At 39.3% G+C, this 27943-nt stretch overlaps 1 protein-coding gene across 2 annotated transcripts in view; it reads left to right on the plus strand.

Moving 5' to 3' along the window:
- The window catches only part of LCLAT1 (lysocardiolipin acyltransferase 1), a 110144-nt gene that overhangs the window by 6402 nt on the left and 75799 nt on the right, over positions 1 to 27943 (plus strand). The gene's annotated exons all lie outside the window — the stretch shown is intronic.

The raw sequence follows: 27943 nt of genomic DNA on the forward strand, positions 1-27943 counted from the left end.
TCCTTTAGGAAAAAAATAAAGTAAAAACCATCAGACTTGCTGCAGTTTGTGCTGTCTCCAGGAGATGGATGGGTTGTGCACTGTAGCTTCCTTAGAAAAATACTCATGTGTCACTGTGATTTACAAAATGTGTTTTGCAGACTTATCCATCTATTTCTTACTGTTGGAAGTGACAGTGTCTCCCAAAATTATGGCTTTTCTCAGAGAAATGTGTTCTTTTATTAGGAACATCAGGTTTAAATTTTCTCACTCAAATACCAAGTTTTATTTAAAACTCTGTCAGCTTCCGCTATTTCCAGTGTTTGCATTGGTCTACTGTACATTACAAACTGAATTCTTCATTGTTTTGTCATATATGGTTACACCTTCGAGATCACCATTTCCATGATTTGCTTAGGGTAGTCATTTGTGTTAAAGGCCTTTGTTCGCTGAGAAATTCTTCTGCTTACATTGTATTGAAGGTGGTTGTACTTCGTGTATCTCGGTACTACTCTGAAGAAAGGATCTTGGTCTCTTTCTTAAATGTTGAAAGCAGTTGGTTTTGCACCTCTCCATTGGATATAGCGCTACGTGTTGAGCAGTATTGGCTCTGCTAAGCAAGAAAAGAATCCCAAATTTAAGACAATGCTTTAAGTAAATAATATCATTTAGATTTTGGCCTCATTAGTATTTATATGATCTTTTCCCTACAGGACAAATAAATAAAATTATCTTGTTCAAGTAATTGCAGTAGGCTAGTCTACTGCAGAACAACACAGTGTGAAGCACAGCCCCTTGTGCAGTAAACCATGTCTGAACATACCCTAATAGCAGTTATTTTGAATCAAGAAAGAAACGTTATGAAAAGTTTAGAGGATTTAGTAAGCTTTGATTGCATCAGTCACATGTCAGTATGATTTCCTTCGGGCCTGTCCTCTCTCTGTGCCTTTGCAGCTTTGCCAACCGTTGCCCTTGTGTAACAGCATTATGCCTCTGAAGTGGCTGTAGCAAATACTTTCCTAAGAATAAAAGCTCTAAGTTATTCGGTGATTCCTTTGTTTCTTGTGGCCCCAAACGTGTTCAGATACTTGTCCTTTTTACGTGTAGGCGGTGGCAGAGAGAAGTGGTAAGTTTGGCTTTTTCTTCTTGTTTTGGCTTTGCGTAAGGCATCCATAAAGTCAGGTAAGCAAACGGGCATTATGGATCTCGTCTGTCGCTATATGAGTGCTAAGGCATGCAGAATTCATCTTGCTTTCAGAACTAAAGGCATTGCTTTTGTGAGCAGAATGCTAAAATGAGTTTGCCTCTTAGAAAGAAAGATAACATTTCCTATGTCCATCCTCTCTCACTGTAACTTGAAATATAGAATTAGTTGAAGAGGGAGTATTTCAGACAGGCTTTTGCTGAAGTTTAGAAACATGTCAATTATTCATAAATGTAAGATAAGCAAACCTTAACTTCTAGGGAAACTTTCTGGTAACCGGATTTCAGCATTCTGTATGTACAGTTATTAACCGAGGTGATCACAAAAGGGCACGTTGGCTAAGAGATCTCCCCAGATGGAGAATAGCTGTGAAAATACCATTGTTCCACAGTTTGGATAGGCTGTGGAATATTTAAGAACGAAAATTTTCTGTGGTAGTGAAAATGATCTGATCTGTCGGAGCAGCACGGTGATTTATAGCAGTATATGGCTTTATAGCATGACGGAGGAAAGAAACTATCAAGACGTATTTCTTAATCAGTTAAAGACTTCTGGAGAGCTACAGCAGTAACAGGCACTCAGCTCAGTTTTTACAACCTTTCAGTGGTGTAGGCACAGGCTTTGGACTAAATGCCTCTGTCTGCAATGTGCTGTAAGGAGCACGTCCAGGGATGTGTGCGTGTGAGACCTTAGTTCTTCTGCATGCAACTCTTGCAAGTCTCCCAGCTCTTAAGGATGGAGGATCTGTTAATATGGAGGAGTGGCCCAGCCCGGGAGTTGCATCTTCTTTAGTCAGACTGTAGTGTCTGTCCTTCTCTTGTGAAAGACTGTGGTGTGCTTCTCTTCTCATTTAACGTTTAGAGTGAAATTATTGAGAGCTTCCTTGTCTGGTTAGGAAACTATTTGATATAGAACTATCAGTCTCTTGTTTCTGAACAAGGTGACTGTTTTATTCTTACCTCTTTTCTCTAAGATACTGTCAGACTTCCAGTAGGCATGTACTGAAGAGCTAGAACATAAAAATGAAGTTCATGTTGGAATGCTGTCTGGAAAGAAGCAAAGTTGTGGGCAAGTATTTTTCGTTTTTCCAAATGTTAAGCTACAGCCACATTAATAATATTTCTACCAAAAAAAGTTATTGGGCTAATTTAAAGCAAAACTCTAGAACTGTTATATCCCACATGGCATGAAACATTCCTGCTTTTTTTTTTTTCCTGCTGTATTAGCTTCTTACACAGAAAGGAAATGAATTTTAGAAGGAATGTTATACATAAGCCATTTGAGACGTTCTCTGTTAAGGAAATACCAGCTGTCAGGAAAGATGCAGCCAATGTTGAGTTATATTAAAAACATTGTAAAGGAACTATTTGTCAAGGAAAAGTGGTTTAATTAAAACATTTTAAACTATTTTTGCTCCGGAATAGAGTTAGGGAAGTTCCATATGTGCCTATTCTAAACTCGTCTTTTTTAAAAACTACGTTTATGTTTTCAGAATGAAGTTCCCTTAGGTAGGTAAGTCGTTCCCTAATGTAGAATAAAGAAGTTTTCTAACTTTAAATTTAACTAGCATGGGGGGAAAAAAGGGTTAGAGTCATTATGTTTTATCTTTATGATCTTCAAATTCTATACGTTTGCTTTTATTGATACCCCTTAATGGACATAATTTATATGAAAAAGAAAATAGGCTACATTTCAGAATTATCCTATCAAGTTTCTATTTAAAAATTAGTTTTTTATGAGCAATTAATAGCACTAGGAGGCATTGTTTTGCTTCTCCAGTGGGAAGTAGTGAAGCACGCGTAAAAGAAACCTGAATCAGGGATGTGAAACATGAAATGTGATAGGATTTACTCTGTAATCCAGTGTAGCCTACTGGCTTTAAGGAGTGCAGTGAATATACAGACTTTCTGTGATGGTTTGAAATGTAAGTGGTAATTAAACCAAAAGCTTTGTTCTTATCCTCATTGATCTGTTGATAACAGATTTTCCCTTTCAAAAGTAATAAATGCAGAAAAAGTTATGCCTGCTACCTCTTCAGATCATGCTTCAGTCATTTATTTATATAAAGACTTTGGAGAGGATGCTTAACGTTATGGTTATGTGACCTAATTAAGTGTTGAGTTTTGATTTTTAGGAACACATAAATATTGCATATGGAAATGGTAGGTCTTTCTCTGTTGGAGATGTCCAACTTCTTCATTATAATTATTTGCTGGAAATCCAGGAAGCTCAAAATGCTTTCTTACATCCCTTGAAAATAATGAAATAAAATTTCTCAAATTCTACTTGCTCTTGGGGGTGAGTGGCTGGTTGTTTTGACAAATTATCTTTGCATTAAATATGCAAATCTAGTCTGCATTATGACGTCAACAAAACATAGGTGCTAAATAATATATCACTACTTTTTTTTTAACATCTTCTCATACAAATTGACTGTCCCTAATGCCATTAATATGTTACCTTTTTTCTGCTTAATGAACTTAGTGTTGAGGATGGCTTGTAGTTTAGGAATGGCTTAACCATCCCAAAGCATATGATCTATAGAACCCATTTTACTGGTTGTACGTGCTCGATTCTGTACATTGAATTTAATAACAGATTGGTGATGCCACTTTTAAGAATTGGATTTTACTTTTCACATGGTAAACAAGACTCTTAGCTGTTGTTAATAGCAATGCTAATTGTGATCCTTGTATTGAATGCTAAGATTTCAAATTGGACACCTATAAAATGAGCCACGTAAAGCTTTTACAGCTGAAGCGAATAGTAACTTTAAATTTGTGCACAGTGACAAATGCTCTGAAAAATTAGACTGGGAACATTCCAGATCAGGCACGCACAATTTATATGCGCTGTGCTATGGATCTTGAGGTGCAAAAACATAATCTGTTGTGAAAAAAATGTTGACATGTAACACATCAAGATTGTAATATCTTGTGCATAATACAGAGGGCGAAAAATAGCTTTTTCTTTTTTTGTCCTGAGATTTTAGTAGTTTAGGCTAATTTTAACACTATACTATGAGAAGTGAAAATGAAGTTAAAAATAATTTATCCCTGTTAACTGTGGTCTCAAACAATGTGCTTTCAATGTGGCAGATTTCTCTGTTTAAAAGAAAACCAAACAGATAGGCCAGCTAGGAAGCAACAACCTTAATTCTGGTGTTAGATAATTTCTCTGTTTGACTGAGTAATGATTCCACCACTGGACGGGTGGAGGGCTTGGTGCCCCAGGTCACTGTGTGACCTTGGCCTGATGATGGGATATCTGAGGGTAAGAGTGTAGAGCAGTTGCTCCCACCTGGGCTTCCCCACAGCAGCACAGTGCCAAATTTGATCGTCTCTTCAGTGATCCAGCCACGTGCCCATTAAGACAAGTTTATTTTAAAGAGATCAGGTAGCAGCTGATAGGTGGTGGAAATCACCTAACATTCCCAAAACAGGCACTTACGGCACTTAGAGATACGGTTTTTTGGGCAATATTGCTGGTACGTAGACGGTGGACTAGATGATCTTAGAAGTCTTTTCCCACCTTAGTGATTCTATGATCGTGCAGCTTCAATATCCCAGACGTTCAGTGAATGTAATATAAAGGTAACAGTTCAATAGTAGGGGGCCGGCAGGTGGTGAGCACCTGAGACCATTTAAGCTGACTTTAGGAAATTGCCATTATGCTGTGGATGACCCCTTCTTAAGGCTGATGTGTTCTCTCATGCAAATTCTGGTGGTGCTGTATCTGACCTAGATTATTTTTAATCTGAAACTAGCAATTGTATGGTTAGATGGCACAGATTAACTTCAGCTACAGTCTGAGACTGTGCTTTACTGGCAATTGGTTTTATCATATGCAAAATAACAGGTATGGGAGATCAGTGCTGACCTTGGAGAGAAATGAGTAGACTTAGAATTCCTGAATATAGAATCATGGCCATTGTTCGTGTCAGGAATAAAAATCTTGACAATATTCCAATTTGTTTCTATAAAGCAGTTAATTGTAAATGATCCTGCAGTTTGACTGAATTATACAGATCCTTCTTTAAATTTAGCTTTTGTCCAGAGTGAATTAGTTTTATGTATGCATGATTGGGCATGTGGTCGGTTTTCCCAGGAGAAATAACAGGAAAACAGCTTTTGCAAGCAATCGATTAATATTTTGAGTTCTTCTTTGTAAAATTCCATGTCAAAATTGTGTTGGCTATTTAGGAAAAAGCTATTTTCAGTTTGTCTGATGCCTCTCCAGTCAAGATTAAGAATGTTGGTCAAGATGCCTTTCTGCTGGGAAATTAGTACTGAACCACTTTGCGTTGATGGGCTTTTACTGTCTAGTTAGTGATCTGCCCCCAAACTTTGTTGGCTTTCACAGTGAAGTTTATACTGAAAATATACTTTATTTGATCTAAATGCAGCTTAGTCTTTTATGATGTTTAGAACGAGACAAAGCTTATTTGAAGAACTAGCTGGTATCTCTGCAGGTGGGTAACTTGGAGTTGTGCTTTGAGTGAGGTATGAAGTTGGGACTTCCAGTTTTATCCTAGCTTAGCTTACCTTACCTGACAACAAGTTGAATCTTTTCTTCAGCTGTTGGCCAAGGACTCAGTGATCATCTTGACACACATATATGATCAGTACAAAGTAAATTTGATCTCTGTCCCGCACAGTAAGAATTGACTAAAATAAATGATCAAAATGTATAGGATTACCAAAATTGCAGATTGTAGATGCTCTTCTTTTATAGATCATCTAACAGCCATGTTGAAGTTATTGGAATTTGAGATTTGGTTCTTATACTTAATGTATAGCAAAACCCATTTTCAGTTTAAAAGAGTTAGTTATGATATATCTTGATGTAATTTTCCATATATGTGCTTGATATCTTTATCTGAGAATCTGCAGATGGAAAGTTTTATAAAGAGAAATGATTCATCTACAGTAAGTATTATGGGACAATTGATAGATGATTCCCAGACGTGTTGTTTTGAATTGCAGCCAGAAAATTTGAAGTATTTTAAATGTATACTGTTCCTTAACAACTGTTAGAGAATTCTTTTAGGACATTCTTTCTAAAAGGGATTGTAATTTATTTTTGTTATAGCTGAGTTGAAGAATTTCAGTTAAATATCAGGAAATATTGCATTTTTTCTCAGTGACTAATACAGGCAAACATGACTTGAAGCTTAGAATCTGTTAGGAGTACAAAAGGCTTGCAGTGACGGTATTAGAGGTTTTAGATCACTTTGAATTTCTTATTTCCCATATAATATCTAAGATTCCAGCTGTTTAAGTCATAAGCCATTTATCTGTACACCTTCACTGCGTTCTGTGTTGCTCTCTGTAAGAGCTTTTTTTAATAGACTGCATTATGTGCAAAGCTAGTTTAAGAAGTTTTTTCTTTGTTCAGTTCCTCAAGGCTTGTTAAAGCTTTGCCATTCCCAAAACCTGCAGTGTTGCTGGTTTACCAACAAATTAGCTGGAGAATTTTTTTTCTTGAGATTCAGAAAGTGACCGTTTTGAGTGCCTTTGTAGTGTATAGGTTGAAATCTGTAGCAGCTGCTTAACTAAATTCTGAAACAATGCCAGGATGTATATGCTGAGTTTACTAGAGTAACTTTCTGTACTTGACAGAGCAAGAAATCACCATTAATCACTTTCCTCTTTGCCATGTTAGTTACTAAAAATGTTGACATCTGAATAAGTGATGTCATCCAATGCTCATCAATGCTCAGTCTTGTCTGACATCTTCATCAGTGACCTGGATGAAGGGATAGAGTCCACTTGCAGCAAGTTTGCTGATGATACGAAGCTGGGAGGAGTGGCTGATGCGCCAGGAGGCCATGCTGACATTTAACTAGACCTGGACAGACCATAGAGTTGGGCAGAGAGAAATACGAAGAAGTTCAACCAGTGCAAGTGTAGAGTCTTGCACCTGGGGAGGAATAGCTGCATGCATCAGTACAGGTTAGGGGATGACCTGATGGAGAAGAGCTCTGTGGAGAAGGACCTGGGTGTTCTGGTGGGCAGCAGGTTGGCCATGAGCCAGCAGTGTGTGTGCCCTTCTGGCCAAGAAGGCCAATGGTGTCCTAGGGTGCGTTAAAAAGAGCATAGGCAGCAGGTCAAGGGAGGTGATCCTCCCCCCTCTGCTGTGCCCTGGTGCAGCCACAACTGGAGTACTGTGTCCAATTCTGGGCTCTTCAGTTCAAAAAAAAGACTGGCATCTCCTAGAAGGAGTGCAGTGGAGGGCCACAAAAGTGATAAAGGGTTTGGAGCATCTCTTTGTGTGAGGGAAGGTTGAGATACCTGAGACTCTTCAGTCTGGAGAAGAGAATGCTGAGAGTAGATCTCATCACTGTTTATAAACATTAAAAGTGAGGGAGTCATGTCGATGGGGTTGGCTTTTTTTGGAGGTGAGCAACAGTAGAACAAGGCGCAGTGGGCAGAAACTGGAACATGGGAAGTTCCATACTAACACAAGGAAGAACTTGTTCACTGTCAGAGTGATGGAGCACTGGAACAGGCTGCCCAGAGAGGCTGTGGATTCTCCTTCTGTGGAGATATTCAAGACCTGTCTGGATGCCTACCTGTTTGACCTACTGTAGGGAACTGCTTTAGCAGGGAGGTTGGACTCAGTCTCTTAGACATCCCTTGTAACCCTTACAATTCTATGAAATAGCATCTCATTCTCTTTGCTCTATTGTATCCTTTATGCATGCTGTGGATAACTTTGTGCACATGATATACAAGCTTTATTGATTTGAGATCACTCACAGGTGCTTCTTGAGGGAAGATGATTCTCTTTAAAATGAAAGGTAACTTACTTTAATTCCTTTAAAGCTTTCATCAGCTTTGGAGGAGTTAGATACTCGGCTTAAAATAAGCTGCAGAGTAAGGGATATTGTTTTGGAACTAGGTTCCTTTCCTCTTTTAACTCTTAGGAAGGGTGTGAATTGAGAACCAAGTGGTGTTTTTAAACCCGCTGGTGTTAGAGCAGTTTCTTTGTTGTGTAACTGGGCTGCCAGAGGAAAATAACTTTCCTTCCTGGGGGAGGAAGGAAAGAGAGGCACTTGCTATGTACTCTTGTTTGTGTAATGTTTTGTGCTGTAAGAAAGGACAGAAGCAATTTAAGCATAGGAAAATGTGGTTATTAAACCACTGCCAACAGAAAAAAGAGGTTTCAGGAGCACGTGTGGTATCAGAAACAATTTATCGTTCATGATTTTGCTTTCGTTTTGGGAGTGACAGTTCTAAAAACTATGAAAGCATGACTTTCTATTAGTTGAAGGAAATCTACCTGACATTTTTGTAATGAAAGATGCTCCCCATTTTGAACTGCTCACTTATTGTCACAATTCTGTTGTGCCTCTAAATTCAGCGACTTCAAAATGTGTCTGTATATTTTATTTGACAGTCTTGAAACAATTCTGTGGTTAAATGAAAGATTTCTATTGGCACAAAAGCACTTTCCCCACCTGTTTTCATTTGTTAGTGGTGGGATCAGTAATGTTACAGGCTTTGTAAAATATGTGAAGTCATTCCCCAGCTGTTGTTTGTGTTGATTTATGTAAGAATAGTGAAAATTAATCATGTTGGTCAAGTTCTGGCATAGTAGTGAGTTTGAAGGCTGACATCACTAAGTATCCTGCAAGATGCAGATTTAGGCAACTTACACATCAACAAGTTTGGCTTCCTCAGGCAAAAATTGGGTCTTCTTGGATAATGAACAGCGAGTGTTGGCAATAAAGGTCACATCTTAGATTAAAGTATCCTAGAATTTGTTGTACTGAATTATGGAATGAAAGAATGTAAATACAGAAAATCTTCTATCTTCTCTTTTTCAAAGTGTCTTGACCTTTATTGAGTTCCACTAGCTGACATTTTTAGAAGACTTTTAGTACTAGTTTCTTTCATTATAAAGGGTTTATTTAGGTATTTTCTTCTACATATTTCATTGTCATCTTCTTTGCCATTTGCTTTTCTTCAGCTACAGTGGCACCTACATTTCATATCAGCATGATTATTGTGGTAGTCATGTAGTCCTATTTTGTATAAAATTCTAGAAACATATTTGTCAGTAGACTTCTTACTTTGGTAAGCAAAAGAAAAATAAAGCAAGCATGAATGAAAAAGAACGGAGCAGCAAAATTGGTAAGCACCTACAAAAACATTTGAAAGATAGGATAAGTGTATTCAAACTTGGAGAAAATCACATAGTTGTCACATCACATCCATAGATATCTATTTCTAGTTTAAAATTATTATATGCATTTTCTATTTAAAAGTAATGACGTATTTAGTCAAACTTAATGCAAGTGAATCATAGTATATGCATTGTTATTGTATAAAATCATGATTGATGCATTTCTGTCTTCTGTTTTTGGATGGAAGCTTCTTCCAACAGTTCAAGGATGGTTAAATCTTAGTAGCTGGCACCTCGAGCTGCTGGCAAGCTCAGCAGCATCTTCCTGGCTTGGAGAGGCTGCTGCTCAAGAACATCCCTTCCTCTATTTTAACTACACAGCCCCAGAAGTAAGATCTAATTTTCTCCTTACCACTTTTCCTCTTCTTTAATAGTTTGTTCCCTGAAGCTTTTAAGTTGTTTTACATAATCTGAGGTGCTGTTCACAGCGAAAAACACTGGGCTCTCCTCACTTCTTACTGACTACCTGTTTGTTAGTGATAGTTGAGTGAAACTGGGTGAGATTTGTACCTTTGTTACCAGAATGGGCAAGTCGTCCGCCTACTGTCAGTCATTTACGTTTATAGATTTGGATGCTCAGCAACAGTGAAAAATACTTCAAAGTATGCTGCTTAAGCACATATAATCCCTTTGTTCTTATGGAAAACAAGATCCATCTGTTAATGAATGAGTAATGTTGGGAAGGATATAAGAATATGTATTTTATTGTTAAAGATTAATGTCAACAGACTAAGAATAAACATGCAGTAACTGCCTACTGCAGACTTTTTTCCTACCCTTCTTATGAAGTAGATGGTTCAAGATATCGGCAGGCATACGACTGGGTGGGCTACTGTTCTTACTCTTATTCAGTCTGGCAGTTTTTGTTTCTTCCACTGGTAGTTTTTTTCAGCACCATATAAGATAACGAGGTATCTTAGGTCAAGACACTGTAAATATTCATTCTCTATAAATGTTACTCTGTTAAACACAGATTAGATCAGGATTTACAGAATCTGTCCTTTCTTCAGCCTGGGCAATTTTCCAATTTACTGAGGGCAGGAAGCCCAGCAAACACTCCCTCAGACAATTCCTCATCTTTATTCTTTTTCCAGAATAAAAATCCACAAATATCAGCAGTGGGGGCCAAAATAACAAATGAAAAGAGGGTGTTGCCACTTCTTGCCAGGTTTTGTGTACATGTTGCTCTCCTTCCCCGTCCCAGAATAACAACAAAGCTTCCCAAAGAATCCTTAAAACAAACCAGACTCTTTTTCAGATCTGATTTAGTTCATAGTAGGTGCAATAACAAAAATACCAGAGAACAAGAACAATGAAGGATATATACTTTATGTCATTATTAAGGTTGCAGGAAATTTTAGGGCTTGTGCTTGGTCTTTGCTCATCTTTTACTCTTTCTGCTAGAGCATCAGGTAGCTGCTCGGTGCTTTTCTTTCGCTTGATTGAGAGGAATCTTAACTGGGGCATGAATGAATAGACCGGTAATTTTGGACAGATTGGAATGAAATGCTGTGACGAAGAACTGGAAAACTGAGAAATACAAGCTCCAGGGTGATGTACACCTCCTTGTTCCTCCTCTGGCTTCCGTGATGTGATTAGAAGTGAGAAGCTGGAGTGACAGGATGTGGTGTAGAGTGAGATCTAGGAGGTGGTGTTGAGTAGTAGACTAGAGACAGGGCTAAGAGCAGAAGGTGTGCAGGCAGGAAGAGCTGATACAACTGAAGTGCCACAGTCCACTGCTGAGGAGCAGGATCAGAAACCGAGGCTGAACAATAGCAAGAGGGTCAGGAAGCAGATCTTTAGAGCAACAGTCCGGATGTTTTATGCGACTACAGAATAGCTGTTTGGGTTTCTTCTATACCAGATGTCTGTGGCAACCATTAATGGCAGTCACAAGGACAATTGACTCTGGGAATGCTGGTGGCTGGCTGCAGCTTCATTGTCTGGAATTGAATATGCTGCTGTTTTCCACAGGTCCTTTTTTTTTTTTTTTTAGCTTAAGTTCTTGGGGTTACAATGAATTCCCTATTGTGAAAGTTTAGAGAGGAATATTTTTTTTCCCAAGGTGTTTTATATCAACAAGTCATTGCCTCTTGTCTTGTCACTGGGCAGTGCTGAAAAGAGCCTGGCTCCATCCCCTTTGCACCCTTCCTTAAGCTATTTATAGACACTGATGAGATTCCCCCAAGCTCTCTCTTTTCTAGGCTACAGAGTTGCAACTTTCTCAGCCTTTCTGCACAGGGGAGATGCTCCAGTCCTGTCATCATTTTCATGGCCATTCATTGAACTCTCTCTCCAGTATGTCTGCCTTTCTCTTGTCCTGGGAAGCTCAGTACTGGACACCACTCCAGGTGTCGCAGTACTGGTGCTGAACGCAGGAGAAGGATCATCTCAGTTGACCTGCTGTCAATAATTTTGCTTAATGTGAACAAGGATACTGTTCAGCTTCTTTGTGGCAAGGGCACAGCTGGCTCATTTTCAGTTTGGTGTTCTCCAAACTCCAAGTTCCTTTTCTGCAGAGTTGCTTTCCAGCTTCATCAAGCTGGTCATTTTTATTGTAGAAGCTTATCTGGTTGGTCAAGTTTGACTTCCCCTCAGTGAAACCATGCTGACTACTCCAAACGATTTTCTTGTCCATCAGCTTGTTCCTGAACATAGTGTCCAGGATTAGCAGCCCCTTCACCTTGCCAGGGTTTGAGGAGAGGCTGGCCTGTAGTTCTCTAGATCCTCCTTACCCATTCTTGAAAATAGGAGTGACATTTGCTTTTCTCTCATCTTTGGGTAATTCTCCTAGTCACCATGGTTGATCAAGGATTATGGGTTGCCTTGCTATCGCATCTGCCAACTCCCTCAGCACTTGTGGGTGCATCCCATCAGAGCCCATGGACTTATGCAAACTGGACTTCTGTAAGTATTCCCTGACCTGATCCTTTTCCATCAAGGATGTATCTTCCATGCTGCAACCTTTTCAGCTTGCTCTCTCAGACCTGGGCATCTTGAAGGCCTGTCTTTTTGGTAAAGACTGAGGCAAAGAAGGCATTCACTGTACCTCATCCTTTTCCCTGTCCTGTGTAACCATGTCTACCATTTAAGTCTGATCTCAGTAACTGAGCTGTATAATGCAGTGACACATTCAAAGAGTCAGTAATCGATTCCTTGAAACCATTTCTCTCGGTCTAAGTCATGGTGAGACTTGAAACCTCTTTGAGATGTTTTTGAGAAACTCACTGGTTTTCGGACTGGAATTCCCAAACCAGTGGGAGCAACTGCCCAAATTGAGACAGTCTGGAATCTGGAGACCACTGTCTGTCAAAAAAGAGCTTCCCAATTCCTGTGCTGCTGCTTCTATTTTGATTTCTTATACAATTTCTGTTTTTTGATTTTTGGAGAAAGCAAAAACTAAAAATCTGATTCAAGTCCATGAAAGGTCTCAGTGGAAGACTCTTGGAAAACATACTTGTTCTAGAGACAAACATGATATCATTTTAGTAGCAGAATCCTTTTGTGAGCCTACTGGAAACAGATGTTTTGCATGATAACTCAATTTTTCTTGTTCTGAACACACTGAAACAAATTACCCTGCAAACTCTCTTTGTGTTAAACTTTATTGAGAAATGGAAGTCTACTCAGAATCCAGACCAAGTCTGGATGTTTAGAGGCTGCGCAGGCTGAAAGTGTGTAAGCAGGGAATTGGATCAAGTAGGGAACTGTGACTTGGTGTTCTGAGAAGCTCTGAAGTGCTGTGCTCTCTGTAAAAAGCCACGTTGACCTGGAACAGTAAAGCAGCTTGCTTTTCTCTTTCTCTAATTAAGTGATGACATAAGGTATTGACAGCACAAAGAGACTAATTTGCTTGAATAAAGCCTGTTGATGGAAGGGATGCTTTGGACCTCTGTTCATGTATAGGGGTCTTCCCCCCCCCCCCCCCCAATTCTTAACAATCCCGAGTTTTTGTTTTCTCTGTGTTTAAGCCAGCAGGTGGCTCAGCACCGCACAGTCATTTGCTCACTTCAAAACCCCTTTCCCAGTGGGATGGGGGAGAGAATTTGGGGGGAAGTAGAACTCATGGGTTGAGATAAAACTATTTACTAAGAGAAAAAGAAAAGGATAATAATTATGACAAATATATATACATATGTGTATGTAAGAAGTGATGCACAAGGAATTGCTCACCACCCCCCTGACCAATGCCCAACTAGCCCCCAAGCAGTGGAAGAGAACCAGATGAGCTCCCATCCCCTTCAAAACTCCTGCTTGATGGCATATGGTATGGAATATCCCCATGGCCGGTAAAAGTCAGTTGTCCTAATTCTGTTCCCTCCCAGCTCCTTGGGTCCTGTGTTGTGAATGGCCTTGGCTCTGTACAACACTGCTTAGCAGGCAACTCTAGACATCAGTGTGTTATCAACATTGTTCTTCTCCTAGAACCAAAACATAGCATCATACCAGATGCTCTAAAGACAGTAGTTCTGTCCCAGCTGAAGCTAAGACACCCTAGAGCAGGAGCAAAGGTAGAAGGATGACTCAAAGTTTCAGGGAGTGAACTAACATCAAATCCAAATGACCTTATTGGGACTTTGACATGTTTGCTTTACAGCTGATTGGAAACACAGCTGCAAGAAGAACGTGCTTGGGAATTTTCCACCTGCCTACTTATGTAGGATGAGGAAGAATATTTATGCAAACTGGACAGTCATTTCTCAACCGCATGTCTGAAAACTGAAAGTAGAATGGTTATTTAATGTGTTTAGAATTTTGGCAATCTGAATCATTGTTTCTGAATGCTTGTCACTGCCAGTTTGTGAAGCATTATGGGTTTTTTGTGTGTGTTATTTTTTTAATTCCTTGAATGAAAAGATGCAACCAGGACATCAGAGCATAACATGATCTGTTTTCTGTTTCGCTCTCTCTTCAATGGCAGGATAAATAAAAGCACTTCAAGGCCTATCCTCTGCCATCAAGCCTCTGGGAAGGAGAAGGAAAAAAAAGGAGGGTGTGGGGGGAGAGCACTGAGCATGGAAAATTCTACGAAATTGCTTGTGGGTTTCCTTCTCATGTGAAATTTCCCTGAAATTTTCCCCATGACTCATATCCTTTGTGATTCCTTTTAAGTCCATAGTTTGGGCTGATTTTAGATGGGTAGGTAGCTTTTTTCCTGCCCAGTATTACATGGATTTTGCAAAGGTGTGGATACTTGGTGTTATTCTGCATCGTCTGAGTGATTAGGCATTGTAGTCTGGTCTCCATAGGGACAGGTGCCCACTTTTTTCTAACCTTGCTTTTCATCCCGTGGACAAAGAGAGGAAGTAAGGAATTTACTTCAGAAGAAAACTGTTATTAATCAGAGGTGTATTGTACGAGGGAATAACTGTGGGGAAGTAGGAGGCTTTATTTTAGCAGATGTTCTCTGATGGTTACAGAAGTCTGGTATTGACAGAAGGTCAGTGAGTGTATTTGTTATGATTTTGTGGCTTCTAATTCAGGTTTTCAGTTTGTGCTGATTTACATTTCTGTTGGGATACAGACTTCTCTAGAATTCATTCCCTGAAGTGCCGCCTGATGTCTTTTACAAAGGTGAGGACAGCTGACTTCTGGCTTGACCATTGTATGACTAATTTATTTTTATGGGAGAAAGAGAAATGAACACACACTAGTATGATAGATGTGGAAGGCTGATAGAAGGCAGTTGCTGTGCAAACCTAATACTTCCCCCACCTCATCCAGAGATCAGATATGCTGTATTAATTACAAAACCCTCTAGTATTTTGAAAAGGCGTGTGGTTTCCCTAATGAAACAAATGAAATTATTGAATTTCTAAATGATTCATTTGTCGGAAACAAAGCTTAAATGCTAGAAGTAAAATTCCGTGCACAGATTAATTCAATTCAGATCTACTTATGGACTGCTAGCATCTTTGATTTGTATGAGCACACACCAGTTTTTCTCAATCTAGCTGTTTGCTTTCTCTGAAGCTGTGACTGAATGAAAGGCCTGGAATGAGGAATGTTGCTTACTCTTTCATTAGAAACATACCTGTTTTGCTCATAAGCAATGCAGGCCTGCTAATGCTGAGTTTCATGCTTGAATTTCTTCATCCTTTATGAAAACTGGGTTTATTTTGTAGAGAAATTGTGCTGACTTCTTAGTTTAGTTGGATCAACTGCTGCATCTGAACCACCTTCAGGGTACTTGAAAAACAGATTGTCTTTAGAACAAACTGAATACTGAAACCTAAAAAAACTAAATTAAAACAACAACAACATGGAATATAACTGGAGAAATCTTTTTGTTAACTTACAGCTATTGTGTCATAGGTAACTTTCCAATACTTGGAGGAAGCGGCAATTTCCTCAGCTGCGACAATGCTTACTTAGTTCCCCTTTCAGAGGTGGAGGGAGTTTTCCATGCAGGGTTAGGTAGATGAGCAGCTCGCTTTCTACATAAGCGTGTTTGTGCATCTCCACACATGAAGTGTAGATGCTCAGCTTGTTTTGAAGTTCAGATAATCTGGAAATAAGATATTTAACAGTTTATTCGACCAGGTAGGAACCCTGAGCAAAAACTTGTTACCGTGTTTGATTTTTACAGTCCTGTTTTTGTACTCTTGTCTCTGAATGTAGACATAACGATAAGTAGTTGTTGGAAGGCCAAGTTCTTGTAAGTTAAATGCGTGCTTGGAAAGTCCCCAGATAAACTAGAAAATTTCCCAGTTTGGTTGCTGTTTACTCTTTTTGAGTTACATGTAATTTGCCTGGAGACAGATGACACTGCTTCTGAATTGGGGGAAAATGATCTAGTGAATATAATTGAAAAAAGAAAATGGAACTCAAAGTCTTACTGGACAATGTTACTGCAATAGTGACTGACTGTTCTGAATAGTCTGCTATTAAGGACTGGTGTCCTGTTACTAGCATGTTGAATACATAACAGTTGAGATACTCATGGCATTAGAAATAAATTACATTCTTAGGAGTTCTGGAGGATAACAGGTTAACTGCTGTGTGCAGGGAATCTTTCTGTCCGATGTATGTTTGAAGTTTAATGCAGGTATTTTCAAACAGGACAACTTTTTGGAAGATTATTCCATGCAAACTGTTGTTGATTCAGTGGACAAACCTAATGGCCTTCCCTAAACACTTGATCAGAGGATTTAATGGTACCATCTTTTTTTAAACTTTGGGGAAGACAAAGCCCATGGCAACTAAAATATAGTCTGAATCTAAAAGTGCAGTTTTTCAAAATGTCTTCTGGTGGAATTGACAGGATATTCTTTTGTATGTATATGTCAACAGGGACAAACTGGAAGGAAACTGCAGGGGGGGGATAGTTTGCCAAAGCACCTCATTTTTAAACAGTTTTTTTCATTACTGAAGTCTGTTATTAATATGCTTAGTTGCTTTTTGTGTGTAAAAAGAAACAGCAGTTTTCATTGTCACTATTCATATATAAATGTCTGTGATTCGGATACAATTTTGGTCTTGATGTGATCTCAAAAACAATGTGACAGAGCTAAGTTTTATTTTTTTTTGCAACTGTTTAGAACAGCAAGCTGTGTGGGACAGCAATAGTTACAGATCTTGGAGGAAAACTGTATTCATTCCTGGCAGCTCTTCCAGGGCATCCTGTACACCTTGCCTTTCTTCCCTTTTCTCAGAAGAAAATCTAGAGTTGTACATCTGGAAGGATATTGTGTCTCATGAAGGCATAAGGAGAGTCCCTGAGGCCACATGTCGCTTTAGCTTTTCCTACTGTGCTCGCTTGTTTCACTTAGAAGTTCTTATGTTAAACCCCTGTAGTTCAGGCGTCCATGAAAATAAGCTGTGTATGTATTTAGTGCTTCACAGGAAGAGAAGGTGGAGATTTCTGTTCTCAAATTAGATTACGGGGACAGTTTAACAAATGGAGAGATTTGGGATGGGGGAATGAGGGAAAATAATTCCAGTTACTCAAGGCACCAATGCAAATGCCCAAAATGAAATGAAAGAAATGCTTTAAATGTGACTAGGTTTGGCAAATTCAAAATTGCATAAGGTAGTTTCCAACCAGGATTTTTAAAAGTCAGTCCTACTTGAAGCACGAGCTGAGTTGTGTTTTTTTTTTTTTCCTGTATGGGGTTTTCTTTTAAATTTAATCTTTTCTCTCAAATTTTTGGGAAAAAAAAAAAAAGCAACTGAACCATGTCCAGAACCATGGCAGTGTAGTTGTAATATATGTACGAAGAGGTGAAAGCTAATTTAGAAGATGATTCTTACAGTTGCTTCTTCTGACTTTTTAAGCTAAAACATTTGAAGGAATGTGCTCCTTTTCATAAGAATGGAGCACTCTCTTGAGCTGAGAGCTGCTTGTGGTTTAATGTTTCATCACAGTAATGGCAGCTTGTACGTGCTGCCAGGAGTCCATAACTTCTTCCTCTTGCAGTCAGACTGTTCCAGTGAAATATCTTTAAGGTGAGAAAATGCATATTTAACAAGCCATGTAATCATCGTCTCCTTGATGAGAGCGCTCTTTGTGTGAACTTCGTGTGAACTTCTTACTCCATTCCACTAAGGCAAATTGCTGATACTTCTATGAAGCGAAGTGGTGGTTTATGTTTGTTTGGCTTTTTAAATAAAAAGAATAAAAAGGAGCTAAATGTTTTGATTGACCAATACATCAAAATTAGTAACGACGTTTAATTGCTCTGGAATTCTTAACGTCACGTATTCCAGTGACTGATTACTGTTACTAGCATTGGAGGAGCATAGATAAGAGAAATCTGAGAGGGAAACTCATTGATGCTTATAAATATCTACAGGTTGAGTGTCGAGAGGATAGAGCCAGACTCTTTTCAGTGGTGCCCAGCGACAGGACAAGGGGCAACAGGCACCAACTGGAAGAACTTGTCTGCTGTGAGGGTGATGGAGCACTGGAACTGTTTGCCCAGAGAGATTGTGTGCTCCCCTTCTGTCGGAAACTCAACCCCTACAGTTCTGTGATTCAATGATTACTTCAATAATAGATTTGTTTGATCCAAAAAGATCTTTTAAAAGTTGTTGTGAAAGCGTCTTTTTGTACTGCAATGGTTCAATAAAACTGGAAAGGAAACACGTTGTTATAGCTTATATTTTCTGTTGGAAAAAAGAAAAATCAATATAATAAATCTTAGCTGTTGTTGAGAACTCAGTCCTCGGCAGGAATCCACGTTCCTTAAGTTGTTTTCAAGTGTTATCCTTAATGCACCATTTGAAAATTTCTTAGAACCAGCTTTACCCCTCCTTTAGTGACGGGTGATGAAAAACTCAGACTTGTATATGCCTGAGTCAGTTTTACTTAGCCTCTATTTTAACTGGCTTCTAATTGTCTTTGTTAGAAGGCATGCTGTTTTGCCTTGCTTAGCTGTAATACAGTGCTTTCAAGTAGTTGCGAGCTTTCACTGTGACAGAGCATGTTCCATCATTCCCACTGTTGCATTGTTTTGGTGCCTTCTGTCCTCTCTCTGACTGTGACAGCGGCAGGGGCAAGTGAAAATGATTTGTGTGAGAGAAGAAAGTTTTGAATATTAAACAAATTTACATAATTCTCTCTGCGTTTCTGTGTAGAGCTCCTAAGGCCGTAAACATATAAAGACCTGCCTTCATGGGAAGGCAGTTCTCTTGGATAAATTAAGATCAAAATACATCCAAGAAAAATTCAGTGTTAAGAGTGGAAGCACTCAAAAGAAGTCTCCAGAATGGTTATGTTCACAAGTGAAAGTCAGAATTAGGAGTTTTCAACTTAACAATCACAGTGTACCTTTTCCAGAGGCGTTACTGCTTCAACTGTTACTCAGACTGGAACTTGTGAGAGGAGAAGACAGAACTTGGAAGGGCAGGCTCCTTGCCTTGCTTGTTGCTGAATTTGAACAGTGAAGAAAAGCAGTTTGGAAAAGGAAGAGAGAGAGGCTCTCCTTTTAGTGCTACTGTGCAGAATTAGGTTTAAGACTGCTCGGCATGAGTTAAGATATGTAAGTGTGAGTGTTTCTCAGCCATTTCTCCACTCAGAAATTCAGATACTGTTAATTCCACCCAAGGGTTTGGACAGCAGCATCTTGCATGTCTTTTTGGTTTATGCCCCTGGGAAAGATACTGGAAGAGAGACCCCGATTCCACTTAGTTAATCCATAACATTTTAGTAACGAGTTGAAACAATTTTACCAGCCCTTGTTTAATGAAGGTCTTGAAGCTAGAGTTTCTTGAAATAATTTCCACCCTTTTGTTAGTGTTTATTTTGTTGACATAAACGAATATTTTTAACAAACTCCAAATAGTACTATGTATTAACAAGTTTGTGATTCCCGTGTTGCATCATTTGCCATGGCTGTACTTGCTTTTGTTTACCAAACTGTTTACTTGAGGGGTCATCCTTGGCAACAAAAATAATTTCAGAGCTGTACGTCTCAGCAGAGGATAATGTAGCTGTCTGTTCCACGCTCATCTGAAAAATGTCACTTAGCTCTGGGACATAAGAATATTTCACAGTCAATTCTGTTATTTTTCATTCCCTTGCTTCTGTGTTCTACTTTGTGGCTGTGCTTGTGATGTTTTTTCTTAACTTAGCAGCCCTTGCAGTATGGAGTAATTTCTGTATCATCTCTCTTCAGGCCATAATATTTAAAAGGAAAATGTCTCAGTATGTAAAGATATACCATGCTTTGGTTATTGGGGTGTCGCAAGAGTTTCAGCAGTGTGTTTACTTCCATAAGACACAGGGAGAAGCGTCAAAAGTGATGAGGAAGAGAGGGAAATGGAACGTCATCAGTGTCTGTTCTTGACAAGTCCATAAATCCTAATTTCCCAAATGGAAGTATCACCTCCATAGTGCTCGTTAGAGGCATTTCAAGCTCTTAAAGAGATTCGTGACTGCATTTGGGAATTCTTCTGCAAATACAACTAGAAAAATGTACATGATTTTCCATGCATATCCTTATTAATGAGCTTATTTTACAGCTTCAAGATAAGCTCTTCTGAGTTTTGTTTCAGAGGTATTACTATGCTAATCGAAAAGAGCAGATCCTTTCCAGGAATTCTGTGTTTTTTGTGTAAACATTTTAATGAAAGGTCAGGACACTTGGTAAAAACTGAAGCATGTGTCAGATTGTGTTCCCACTTGGAAATAACTAAGAATTCTAGATTTTCCTGGAAGAGAAACTCTTCTGAAGAAAATAATGAATTGCTGAATCATTAAATGTAGTTACTCTATTCCAGGTACAGCTGATGTTAACCATGTTCCACAACTGCAGAAACTGTTGGGAGAAGATCCTTGATTTAAATATTGCTGGTAGCATGATCTGCACTGCCAAATCTGGATGATATCTTCCTTCTCTGGATATGGTTTATCTAATGCAAAGATGGACTCATAGCATTCTCTGTACCATGTATACCATGCTGCATGTCTCCCACATGAAATTCATGGTGTAGGTTTTGGGTATTCAGTATTTCCTGGCCAAGCTAAAAGCAGTATACTTTTCTTAATCATCCAAACAGTTTTTCACTTCAACAGTCACTGCCTTTTAAAAGTTGTCCTTTCATTTTGTTCCTTTTCCAATCACTTTGAAGTGTTTAAGGCACTTTCATAGCAACATCAACAGTGTTGAGACAGAGGCTGGAAGCAGCCAGTTCTGTAGCAGTGCCCAATGTGTGTGCTGGGAGGCTCTTCAACTACAGCTTTTGTGAGGCTTTCCTTCTTTCCTCCCCTTTTTTTCTTATTAGCTCTTGTTAATTTGGAGCCTTCCTCACGTTTAAAATATAGTAGTCCCCGAGTAGTTATAATGGGTTATTACCCTGACTAGGTCACTCGCTGTTCTGTGATTATTTCATGGATACTTCAGTCTTGGATTGCTTAGCACCTACGTGTCAGCCACGGCACATATATCTAATGAATTTGCATCTGCCAAGTGAATTTGCAGCTGGCTTGAAACTCATTGTAACATTGACCTGGTCTTTGTAATGGGAAATACAATACCTATGACAACCCTTTTAATTTTCTTCTTTATGAGCTCTTTTCAGTTCTGGCAAATGTTATTAGAAATGGAGGTTCTTTTTCATTCTAGCTATTATTTTACATAAGGCTAGAAATCTTAGTCTTAGATGTTGCTTTCTTTCCATTTATCTTCTAGCTGCTTAGTAAAGTATTGCATAAGCACCGGCAGTTAACTTCCCCACTTGCTTCAGCAGTGAATTCTGGTGTTCAGCATCCTGTACTGATAATTTGTTATAGGATAGAATGACCTTGCTCAGTGTTTACACAAAACATCCTGTCCTTTGCATCTAAATGCAAACTACGTTTTACAAATAAGGACCAAATGTTAGCTCTTATCTTATCTGTGCTTTTGAGGGACCAAATCCATTCAGCTTTAACAGGAAACATCAGTTGCTTTATTATGTTGTATTGGTAAAACGTTTTCTGATTTTGTGGCCATTTAAAGTTTGAAGAAAAATGTGTGTATTTTATAGAATCAGATTCAGTAGCCCTGGAACCAGAAGCAAAGTATCTACATGGGCTAGAAATCTCTGCTTTCTACATGGAGCTTTCCATGTAGAAATCATCTAACTCAGCTGTGCATCTTCCTGGGCAAAGCTAGCACCTGTGCTAGCTGTACATGATTGAACTAGATGATCTCCAGAGGTCCCTTCCAACCCCTCTTCTGTGATTCTGTGTTCTCCAAAGAGCTTTGGAAAGCACAGCAAAACCTTGCCTTTTGCTGTTAAGTCCTGAATCAGAAATAACGACTGATACTGGGGCAGTAGATTGGCAGCGTGTGCATTTTGGCTGTGCATTTTTTCGGATATTCCATCTTCACCAAAACATAGCAGATGGAGTATAGGATTTCATGTCCAGAAATGGATCAAATGTAAATAAGCAGTTTCTACTGCTTCTGGTGGGGATGAAATGATAATTTTTCTGCAGAACTACTGCATTTTTCCTCTTTTGCTTTCAAGCCTGCCAGGTAACTGATCTGTTTTTTCTGCTATGCTTACCTTGAAAAGCAGCCAGCCTGTAAGCAAACTCCACAGAAAATTACAATTTACGTGGCTTTTAAAGTTATTAGAAACATGTAATATTTGCTGATGCCTAAGTATGCTTCCAAGGACTATGTATTCTTGATACGAAGGTGGCCGTGCTAAATTTTAAGTTCTCTCTTGCATGGAATTTTCCAGTTACGTGGCTAGAACATTATTAACATTGATTATGAATGTGTTTTTTTGTTGATGTTTGTCTTGGAAATATATTAAAAAAAAAAAAAAAGAAAGCCTGAGGCAGTAGCACAGACTGAAAGATTTGGCAGAGTTCTATGTGATTGATAATAGCAATTTATTATTAAAAAAAAAAAGAGGGAAGAAGGCATAAATCTGTCTGTGGGCACAGTTCTTCATCTCTTACATAAGGACTTAAGGTCCTTAAAGTACTTAAAAGGTGTTTATAATCAGGAGGGAGAGTGACTTTTCACATGGGGAGATAGTGATAGGACAAGGGGGAATGGCTTAAAATGAAAAGAAGGGAGATATAGGTTAAATGTTAGGAAGAAATTCTTCACTCAGAGGGTGGTGAGGCCCTGGCGCTGCTGCCCAGAGCTGTGGGTGCCCCAGAGCTGTGGGTGCCCCATCCCTGGAGGTGCTCAAGGCCAGGTTGGATGGGCCCTGGGCAGCCTGAGCTGGGGGGGCAGCCCTGCCCATGGCAGGGGTTGGAGCTGGGAGGGCTTTAGGGTCCCTTCCAACCCAAGCCACCCTATGGTTTTGTAATTGTACTGTTTAGTCAGAATGTCTTAAAGGGTAGAGAAATGAAGGTCATTTTTGCTCGTGTATTTGTAATGCAGATTGTAACTGGAAAAGCAGGAATTATTTGAGTTAATACATTCTGTTCTAAAACAAAGATTTTACGGAGGGTGAAAACAAAACAAAGCTCTCACTGGAACCTTCTCCATGCTGGGTACCTTGCCGAAGGCCTTCTGAAAGCCTGCCTTTACATTCCCAGTTTGTTTTCAGGACAATATGAATTAATGTGGGGTTTTTTGTCATGCTGTTACTGACTAGGTGATGACTGGTAGTTTATACAGCTTGTGAAACAGGCTCTTTGGGTTTTGTTCACATATTTTTCTCCCATTTTTCCTCTGTGATCTTAACCCAATGAGAAAGTTCTGTCTTGAGTTAAAGATGTACCACTGGAGAGAAGGAAATGTGGGGTTACTGTTCTGTAGGCAGACTGAGCTAACAGTTCGAAATGGTGAACGCAGCAAAGGTTTTGGAACCTTGGAAATGCAAATTCTTCTAAGCGTGTGTCCAGGCTCTGTTGCAGCACATATGAATAACCCTGAAGTGCTTTTAGTGTTCTCAGGGGGTAACGTTGGTTCAATTCCAGTGGCAAGAGTTTTGGATCCTCCATGGAATGCGCTGGCAGTTTTGTCTTAGACTCTTCTTTCTATTGCTTGCAATACTTGATTTCTGTTCCCCAACTGGGGATTTTGTTGCTGAACAGCTACTTCTGAAATTATGAACGCCCCTCCCTAAGAATAGCTGTGAACTCAAGTGTTGAGATGCTGTTACACAGGGGAAATCATTTGATTTAATACTTTGTTTGTAACATCTCCAATTACAAAGTGGAACATTTTTTCAACATTTTTGCTTGGATTTGTTATCTATCAAAATTGGCCTGCTTGGTTATTCCTACAGCAGCTGAACCTGTCAATTATACTTGATATTCTGAATATAGTAAAGAATTGAAGTTATTTCTTTTCCATAAATCTTTTTTCTTCTGGAAATAGCCGTAGCTGTCACTTGACACCCTCTTACCAAGTATTTTTAAGTACCTTAGTTGGTGTTCTCATTCAAGCTTTATTGGCTTCATGGTTGTCTAGAGCAACAGTGGAAATAGTACAGGTAATTAGAATGAAAAATCATCAGGCTGATTTGATGTCTGTACCCTGACTGAATTATCTGCTTGCAGCATCTAAGGACTGCGCTGCAGAGAATCTCAGCCAGGCTTTTTGCATTTGGAAAGGCACGATTACTTGGAAGAACGAATTAAATACTCTATTACATCTTTTATTGAAGTGTAACAGTCAGATTAAGTCTGGGCAAATAAAAGAGATAATAAATGGTAAGGTCCTCACCAGCAATCATTTTATCAATAATATTTATGGAAATTACTGATTAAGTATTGTACTTTTTATTTGTTGCATGTGCATGTTATTGTTGGAGAGACTCGGGGATGTGGTTTGATTGTAATTATCTTTTATTGTCCTCTTCTATATCATTTTATGATGCATGTATTAAATCTCCTGATGGTTTTTTAAAGGCAGGAACTGAATAAAAGGGGAAATAGTTTAAACAGTCAAGTGCCCGTTCCTTCACATGTGGTGTTGATCTGTGCCATATGTGTATGTTCCTTAAAATAAAGAAGTACACAAGAGAGGCGGCAGAAAAAAAAATGTAGTTCGTTAAGGGATGCCTGGAAACTGATGGCTTCTTGCCTGTATCTTATGCATTACTAATTAGAGTGCATATCTATCCAAATAATAACTCAGCTTCTTGTAACTTGTGTTGTTTCTGAAGTTCTTTTATGTGAGAGGCAAGTGAGAACTTACATGAAAAAGATGGGATGAGTTGTAGATCTGAAAAATAGGACTGAGTCAGTCTACAACAGCTAACTGTAAGCAGCTTTTTTTAAATAGCGCTATATAGAAACTAATTTCTTGCTCCGAGTACAAGAATTGGTGAAAATTTCCACTGAACTGTTATGAAAAAAAACTGTAAAAGGCTGAAATAGAAAAGGCAATCTGGGCGGGAGGCATTCTGCTAGGATGTGTCGTTTCCATTGCAACTTCTGTGCCTACCTGGTGGTCTGTTGCTCGGCCCACCTGGGCAGGGGCTGCCGTGACCCCTGTGGTGTTTGCCTTGCGAGCTGCGAAGGGTTTTCTGGCTGCATGCCCTCCTTTCCAGGCAGTTCTGTTTATGTGTTCACTAGTTTATGGATGTGAACAAATTGTGTCGTTAAGAAGACCAATTCGCTTCACCTAGGCAAAAGGTTTTAAAAATGTATCTTCTGACTTGGGAGTATTTTTCAGAATTTGGGATTGATTGCGGGAGCTAGAATTTCCTGCTCACCTCTTTCATTTTATTGCGTAGAAGAAATGCAGAGATCAGTTTGTAGTTAGCTGCTAGCTTTCTTTGTGAAAGCACTGGAGAAAGGCTGTCTGTATGAGGTTCTGCTTGATTTTAATTGAAAGTCATGTTTACCTTTTCCACTGGTAATTGACTGAAAAAAATTAAACGGAATGCCTAGTATTCCTCATTCAGCTCATAAAGACTACTGAACGAGCAATTTTATTGCCTGTGGCTATTGAATGGGAACATACCGACCAGGAACCACGCAGCATAGTTTTATTTGCCATTTATTTTGGTGATGTAATAAACTCTGATTTGTTGACCGCATAATGCTAAACACTTGAAAATTGCTCTAGTTATCAGGCAGCTGGCTCTGTCAGGTAGTAGCATGTAATATTGTTTAAAGGAGGTTGCAGTGAGGTGGAGGTTGGCCTCTTCTCACAGTAGCAGCGATAGAATGAGAGAGAATGGCCTTAAGTTGTGCCAGGGGAGATACTGGATGTTGGATATTAGGAAAAACTTCTCAGAAGGAGTGGTGAGGCACTGGTGCAGGCTGCCCAGGGAGGTGGTGGAGTCACTGCCCCTGGAGGTGCTCAGGAGATGTGGCACTGGTCATGGTGGGGGTGAGTTGGGGTTGGACTTGGTGATCTTAGTGGTCTTTTGTAGCCTTAATGACTCTATGATTCTAATTCGATACTGTAGGCTAGATCTTGTTTTTTTGATTGGATTTGGAAGACAACTAAATTGTTCGTACAAGAACTTCAAATTATCGTGAAACTTTTCAGGAAATGTGAAGCATGTGGTGAGTCTCTACTACTGTGAAACTTCAAGCTTTAATTTTAGAAGAACCTTCTTGTTTCTAACCAGATATACTTGTGTGCGTCTTTTGCCCACTTCTGAGCCATGGAAAGAGTTGGGAAGAAAACCTAAATTGTTGTAGAGATCAGGCTTTTCACAGATGCTGTTTAAGGCCTTTTGAAAACATCGTAACAAGCCATGGTTTGTCTGTCTTTCCAGCTGTGTCATGAATAAAATCACAAAGATGATAAATCGAGACAAAATACAATCACAGGTAGATGCCTCTGCTTTGTTACTGTGCAAAAACTGCATAGAATAGTGAAATAATTTCAAGAAAATATTCTAATAAAGATGAAGTTGACAGAAATGCAACTGCTTTGGGAAATAATTTATCCCATCGTAGCCAAGAATTTTTAAAATTAACAGAAATGTAAAACAAAAATTGTATTTTAAGAATTACTGTTTCCTGTTACCTGGAGACAGAGCGTGTTTTCCTTCTGCTATGGCAACAAGAACACGCGAAGAGTAGTATCTCGATAACTTGGAGTTCTGCCACAAAACAGATGAAGAGCTACGAACCCAGTATGTGGATGCTGTCTTTCTGTTTGCAGCATTGAGCCTGAGTCTTAAAATAGTTTTGACCATTTCCCCGCAGCTCTGACACACACAGTGAACAGAGAGTGGCTTTAAAATGCACAAAAGTCTTTATGTATTCCAAATCCAGCATTAATTACTGCTATAGGAGGAGATAGTTGTCAACAGCAATAAGGAAGTGCTTTTGTACTTTGAAAATGCTTGGTTTCTGTTGCTCAGACTTTCCATCTAATCATTTGATTCATTTCTTGGGTATCTCATCTCTCGAATGAATCAGCTTTGGGTTTTCTTTGTTTTGAGATTTTCACTTTAGTATTAGGCCATTTGTACAAGTTCTCATTAGGTACGCCTTTCCACTTTGGTTGCTTTTTCAATCATTTTTTGAAACTCCTGGGGTATATTTTTGCATTTTGCATTTAATGTATGTGCTAGATTTAGTATGGGTGACGTGTGTACAAGAGCGCTCAAGCTAGGTTTGAGATAGTAGTATGATGAGCCTACACCTGGGTCAGGGCAATCCCAAGCGCAGATACAGACTGGGTGGAGAATGGCTTGAGGGAAGCTCTGAGGAGAAGGATTTGGGGGTGTCAGTTGATGAAAGACTCAACGTGAGCTGGCAATGTGAGCTCACATTCCAGGCCAACCGTGTCCTTGGTTACATCAAGAGGAGTGTGCAGCATATCAAGGGAGGTGGTTCTGGCCCTCTGCTCTGCTCACGTTAGACCCCACCTGGAATATTGTGTCCAGTTCTAGACCCCACAACGCAAGAAGGACATGGAGTTGTTGGAGAAGGTCCAGAACAGGGCCACGAAGATCATCAGAGGGCTGGAGCACCTCCCCTGCGAGGGCAGGCTGAGAGAGCTGGTGTCTTTAGCCTGGATAAGGGAAGGCTCCAGGGAGACCTTATAGCAGCCTTCCAGTACCTGGAGGGGGCCTACAGGAAAGCTGGGGAGGGAATTCTAAGAAGTGCAAGTAGCAACAGGATGAGGGGAAATAGTTTTAAACTGGAAGAGGGTAGATTTAGACTAGATATTAGGAAGAAAATCTTTACTGTGGAGG

Source organism: Numida meleagris, chromosome 3, assembly GCF_002078875.1.
Source record: "Numida meleagris isolate 19003 breed g44 Domestic line chromosome 3, NumMel1.0, whole genome shotgun sequence".
Classification (NCBI taxonomy): domain Eukaryota; kingdom Metazoa; phylum Chordata; class Aves; order Galliformes; family Numididae; genus Numida; species Numida meleagris.